A 7,105-nucleotide genomic window follows, 5' to 3' on the forward strand; every position below is an offset into this window, starting at 1 on the left:
TGTGAGGTCTCTTCCAACCTTGGTGATACTGTGATACTGTGATACTGTGAACTACCTGAAGGGTGGTTGTGGCCAGGAGGAGGTTGCTCTCTTCTCAGTATCACAGTATCACAGTATCTCAGGTGGCCAGCTCCAGAACAAGAGGACACAGCCTCAGGCTGCGCCAGGGGAAATTTCGGCTCGAGGTGAGGAGAAAGTTCTTCACTAAGAGAGTCATTGGACACTGGAATGGGCTGCCCGGGGAGGTGGTGGAGTCGTCGTCCCTGGGGCAGTTCAAGGCAGGGTTGGATGTGGCACTTGGTGCCATGGTCTAGCCTTGGGCACTGTGGTAAAGGGTTGGACTTGATGATCTGTGAGGTCTCTTCCAACCTTGGTGATACTGTGATACTGTGATACTGTGATACCTCCAGGGATGGTGACTCCACCACCTCCCTGGGCACCCATGGTGATTTAAGGCTTATTGGAATATTCTATTAAAAGAAATTGGTACAGAATCTGAATGAGTAAGACACTGGTTTTAAAATAATAATAAGGATAAAGTTGATATCATTCACTGGCTTGCTAAGAGGTGTAAGAAGCCAACGTATAAACAATTCTTACTTCTTTGCTCTTGGGCACTGACTTCACTTCCCTCTCTAATCTCCTCCACACTAACCCTGACTGATCAGATAACACATGAGCTTTGCTAGTTGTTTTCCACCTGGGGAGAGAGATGGTGGCATTGGCCCTTCTGGGCTTTCTTTACCTGGGAGGGAAGACTGGATTTCTGTATTATTTCTAAATTGTATATAACTGTAAACACATGCAAATATATTGTGTATGTATGGTTGCAAAATTATCTTTGCTGTAAAATATAGCTTTATCTTATTTCCAAGCCATCTGAGCTGGTCTGGTAAATTTTAATTTGGGGAGGGAACTTTCCAACTCATTACATTTGGTTTCAATACTTCAGCTAGGGGCTGGTTCAATTGATTTATTACTCATCAAAACTGGAATATAAAATGAAGCTTTTCTGGGTTATCTGGCATCCAATTTATCCAGTTATATTATGGATATTTTATAAATTGATTATTTCATCTACATATCAGTGAATTTGCTGTTATGTTACAAGGATGTTATGGAAAGGAGTAAAAGCCATGTTTGTAAAGCTGGGTAATTACTGGTTTGGTTTTATGGGCTATGATACTTGTATAAATACCACCATTAGCGTCCCATATGAGACAATTGAGTTGGTTCTCCCTGTGAGTGCAGGAGATTTTGTGCAACAGCTGGAAGATCTGACTCTTAAAGGTAATAATGTTGTATGCCTTTTATGTTTAAATCTGGCCTTTGCAATTGCAGTAACAGGGCTGGCTGTAACTTTCTGGGTGGAAAAATGGTGAACTGCCTCTTTAAGAACGCATTACTCCTCTCACAGAAGGCAGAGGAGGTCCAGGTCTGAGTCAAGTGAGATAGAGAGAGCTGAGGGGATGATCTCAGCTCCTCAGAGCCATGCAGGAGAACAGTAGGTTGCAGGAGCGAGCAGCTCTCAAGGCAAACAGAGGAAGAAGGAAGCCCAGATGTGCATAACACACACATCCACCATTAAGGAAGTACATCTATGTCTAACTGCATCAGCCATGATGAGTAAGGCAAGGGCATTTCTGCATGCAGCAGCTGGAATGGAGTCTAGTAGACAAGGTGGGTTCTGCCCAGGGCTCACTTACTGATGGTACCTTAGTCTCTGCTGCTGCTAAAACCACTCCTGCTTCTCCACCAAGAAAAGCAAAGCAGAAAACAAACTCATGTTCAATGACAGCAATCCTCTAGAGCATACTTTTAGAACCACAGTTTTCCTAGCTCCAGCAAAAGATAAAACTTCAAGAGACAATGATTCCAAGGAGGAAGAGGATGCAGAAGGTACATCTGGGCTTGGTACATCTGGCAAACCAGACGAGACAGAGGGTAAGAAATTTAGCTTAGGAACATTGCTAAGGTATTGAAGCCACAATAGAGTGATGAAGGCAAGGAGAAAGGCTATTTGAAGGTGTGATGGTTTGAGAGTTACCACTTTAAAGAAGGCAAATGTTCTGGGGAGTTTAGGAATGTCCTTAGGAAATTTAATTCCAAACGAAGGAGAAGAGGACACAGATGATGAGGATGATATTCAGAGTTTTAAAGAGCCCAGGAAGGAGGTCAGGCAGGTGACCAAAGAATACTAGCAGAAGTCAAGAGAACAAAGTCTCAGTTGGTTAGGGACATGCCATGATACAGTTGCCAGTGTTCTAGAGGTAGGCAACAAGTCAGCAAAACAAATAGGGCCACTCAAAAAGAACAATCAACACATGCATAGCAAGCCCTCTTGGGCTGTGGACATACCTCTTATTGGCTATGCTATTGAGGTATCTTTCCACAGATGATTTACCTTGGACCCATCAGTGATGGGCCACAATTGAGCAGGGAATCAAGCTTTTGAGGGAGCATACTGTGAGACAAGTACTTTATGGAGATCATGGTACACAGAATCCTGACAATACTCCTGTTGGAACAAGTCTTTCAAAGAAGCTTATTAAGCTTGTTCCTCCATGCTATGCTAATATCTTGGCAAGCAGATTTATGGAAAAGAACAGTGAGGTAAGGATTCCTACCAAATGAGACAGCTGGAAGACATTCTGTCCCATCCTTCAGTAATTTCTGTCATAAAAACTCTGGCTACAAAGATAAAAGATGGCATAAAAGATTACATGCAATCCCAAGCACAAATACAGACTGGGCAGTGACTGGCTGAGGAGAGGGACTTGGGGGTGCTGCTGGGCAAGAAGTTCAACATGAGCCAGCAGTGTGCACTTGCAGCCCAGAAAGCCAACCAGACCCTGGGCTGCATCAGGAGAAGTGTGGCCAGCAGGTGGAGGGAGGTGATTGTCCCCCTCCACTCCACTCTGCTGAGACTTCACCTGGAGCACTGCATCCAATTCTAGAGCCCCTATTACAAGATGAATGTGGACATGCTGGAGTGTGTCCAGAGAAGGGCAACAAGGATGCTTAGAGGACTGGAGCACCTCTGCTATGAGGACAGACCGAAGGAATTGGGGTTGTTCAGTCTGGAGAAGAGGAGGCGCTGAAGTGACCTTATGGTGGCCTTTCAGTGTCTGGAGGGAGACTACAAAAAAGCTGGGGAGGGACATTTTAGGCTCTCAGGTAGTGACAGGACTGGGGAGAATGGAGCAAAGCTGGAGGTGGGTAGGTTTAGCCTGGGCATGAGGAGGAAGTTGTTCAGCATGAGAGTGGTGAGAGACTGGAATGAGTTGCCCAGGGAGGTGGTTGAGGCCCCATTCCTGGAGGTGTTTAAGGCCAGCCTGGATGAGGATGTGGCCAAACACATCTAGGGTAGGGTGTCCTTGCCCATGGCAGAGGGGTTGGAACTAGATGATCCTTGTGGTCCTTTCCAACCCTGTCTGATTCTGTGATTCTGTGATTACGTGAAAGAGATGAAGGAAGAACTTAAAACCTTCATATCCAAGTTACTGAAGGAGAAAGACACCACTCTTTCACATTCTGAATGGATAAATGTCTCTGCTATCAGTAATAGATGTTTGTCTCCCAGAAGGCCATTTCAGCTTAGGAGGCAAATCCCACTTAGACATCAGCAATCACATTGGAAAATGACATGTGACTAACATGGTGAGAACATGAATAAGTGGGATGATCATCTTTTGAAAACAGTGAGGGAATTGCAGAGTGGCAGAACCAGAGATAACAATGCCAGGAAAGATAGTTGTCACTACCTCAGTTTCCCAGAACAACCGCAACTGTTCCCACAATGACACAGTGTGCACTCTACATGCTATGTGCAGCATTGGAGAGGCCTGCCTCCAGGGAGGAGGAGGAAAGGGATAGTGGGAAAAAAACTAATCTATTGGAATGTATTCATTAGGTGGCCTGGCACTTCAAAAGTTCAGAATCATAGAATCATAGAATCAACCAGGAACCAGGTTGGAAGAGACCTCCAAGATCATCCAGTCCAACCTAGCACCCAGCCCTAGCCAGTCAGCCAGACCATGGCACTAAGTGCCTCATCCAGGCTTTTCTTTAACACCCCCAGGGATGGTGACTCCACCACCTCCTTGGGGAGCCCATTCCAATGCCAATCACTCTCTCTGGGAAGAACTTCCTTCTAACATCCAGGCTACACCTCCCCCAACACAACTTGAGACTGTGTCCCCTTGTTCTGTTGATGGCTGTCTGGGAGAAGAGGTCTTTGGTTGACACAGGTACCCAGTGTATCCTATCACCATCAAATTGTAAAGGGACAGAGACAAACTATTTATGGAATCACTGGTGGATCTCAAGAGTCAACTAAGTCGCAGGCTGAAATAAGTCTAAATGGAAAGGAGTGGAGGAAACGTACTATTGTTACTGGTCCTGATTCGCTTTCCATTCTGGGAATTGACTTCTTGAGACAAGGTCCTGTGAGAGATCCCAAAGGTTACAAATGGGCTTTTGGAATAGCAAGTGTAGAAATCTGTGATGGTAAACTTAAGTTGTCTATTAGATCTGAACTCTCAGATGAATCTGCAGTTGTGGGACATCATGACTAAGAGGATGTGAAACTGCCAATTGCTCCTCAAACTGTGCATCACAGGCAGTACAGAACTAACCATGACTTTTTGGTGCCTGTTCATCAGCTGATTCATCAACTGGAAAGTCAGGCTGTTGTCAGAAAAACTCATTCACCTTTCAACAGTCTGATCTGAACCATGAGAAAACTAAATGGACACTGGCAACCTCACAGTGGATTTTCATGTCCTGAACAAGGTGACATCTCCCGTGAGTGCTACTGTACTGGATATTCTGGAACTCCAGTACAAGCTGGAATTTAAAAAGACTAAATGGTATGCTACCATAGACATTGCTAATGCTTTCTTCTCTGTTCCCATAGCTAGGGAATGCAGGCCTTAGTTTGCTTTCTCATGGAGAGGAGTCCAGTACACATTAAATCAACTACCTCAGGAATGGAAAACACTGTTGAAAAATTTGTCATTCAGTAATCCATAATGCATGGGAGAAAGGTAAAGCTTTGGAACATCTGCCACTCATTGATGATATCACTCTGTGGGGCAAAACTGTGGAGGAAGTCTTCAAGAAAAGTAATAAAATAACTGACATTCTGTTGAAGGCAGGTTTTGCCATAAAGACACACAAGGTAAAAGGACCTGCTACAGAAATCCAGTTTCTGGGAGTGTGATGGTGAGATGGTTGCTGTCAATGTCTCCACCGTGGCAATTCCCACAAATAAGGACACTCTACTAGTCTTGGGTGCAGTGAGATTTCAGAGACTACATATTGTTGAATTCAGTCAGATTGTTAAACCTTTGTATGATGTGACTCATATGAGAAACAGTTTTGAGTGGGGACCTGAGCAACAGGCAGCCTTTGATCAGACAAAGCAAGAAGTAGGCCATGCAATGAACTGTCCAAAGTAATCCTGCTGCAAGCGAGAATGGTCCAGCTTGGAACCTATGTCAGAGCTCCACATGAAACATGTGGCCAGACACTTGGTTCCTGGAGTCACTGACACAGAGGTTCAGAGGCAGATTACACTTGGATGGAGCAAGAAATACTACCAGCCTATGAAGGAGGAGTAAAAACAGCTTCTGACGTAATTGGAGCTGAGTCACAACTTCTTTTAACTCCTAGATTACCAGTTCTGAATTGGATGTTCAAAAGTAAAGATTTATCACCACATTATACTACAGATAAAAGATGTTTGGATTGGAGGTGTGTGATAACTCAATGAGCATGAATAGGAAATATTGAACTTCCTGGTTTAGTGGAACTGATCACGAATTGGCCAGAACACACAAACCGTACAAAATAAGTAATTTGCACTGAGTAGGCTCCTCCCTGTGGCCATTGATGAGGAAAAGAACTATGCTTTGTTCATAGATGGTTCCTTTCATCTTGCTGGAAATAAGCAAAGACAGAAGTCAACAGTCTGGAGTCCAACTATAAGAGTTACAGAAGCAAGAGTTGGAGAAAGTGAATCCAAACAATTCACTGGTATAAAGCTGTCCAACTTGCTCTTGACATAGCTGAATGTGAAAACTGTCCTATCCTTTACTTCTGGTAGCAAATGTTTTGTGGAAAAGGATGGTTGGCAGACGAAAGGAAAGTCTATTTAGTCTGCTGATCCGTCACAAGAGATTGATGCTCTTCTTGAGAAAATTCATGTGAAAGTGTGACACATAGATATACACCTGCCAAAAAGCAAAGCTACTGAGGAATGGAGACACAACCATCAGGCAAATCTAGCTGATAGGTTTTCTCAAGCCTATACATATTGTGATCTTGACCTTGATTGGAAACACTGAGGTGAACTGTTCTTAGCTCAACTGCCTCACCAACCTGATCTCCTTTTATGATCAGGTTACCTGCCTGGTGAATGTGGGGCAGGCTGTGGATGTAGTCTACTTGGACTTCATCAAAGCCTTTGACACTGTCTGCCACAAGAAGCTCCTAGCCAAGCTGGCAGCTCATGGCTTGGACAGATTCATTCTGTGCTGCATCAAGAACTGGCTGGATGGCAGAGCCCAGAGAGTGGTGATGAATGGTGCCACATCCAGTTGGCAGCTGTCACTAGTGGTGTTCCTCAAGGATCAGTGCTGGGCCCAGTCCTGGTCAATATCTTTATTAATGACCTGGACGAGGGGATTGAGTCCAGCATCAGTAAATTTGGAGATGACACCAAGCTAGGAGCAGGTGTTGATCTGTTGGAAGGTGGAAGAGCCCTGAAGAGGGACCTGGACAGGCTGGATAGGTGCGCAGAGGCCAATGGGATGAGATTTAATGAGGCCAAGTGCAGGGTTCTGTTCTTTGGCCACAATAACCCCAAGCAGCACTACAGGCTGGGGACAGAGTGGCTGAGAGCAGCCAGGAGGAAAGGGACCTGGGGGTGCTGGTGGATAGTAGCTGAAGATGAGCCAGCAGTGTGCCCAGGGGGCCAAGAGAGCCAATGGCATCCTGGCCTGCATCAGGAACAGTGTGGCCAGCAGGACAAGGGAGGTTATTCTTCCCCTGTACTCAGCACTGGTCAGACCACACCTTGAGTGCTGTGTCCAGTTCTGGG

The sequence above is a fragment of the Pogoniulus pusillus genome, chromosome Z (genome assembly GCF_015220805.1).
Source record: "Pogoniulus pusillus isolate bPogPus1 chromosome Z, bPogPus1.pri, whole genome shotgun sequence".
Taxonomy (NCBI): Eukaryota; Metazoa; Chordata; class Aves; order Piciformes; family Lybiidae; genus Pogoniulus; species Pogoniulus pusillus.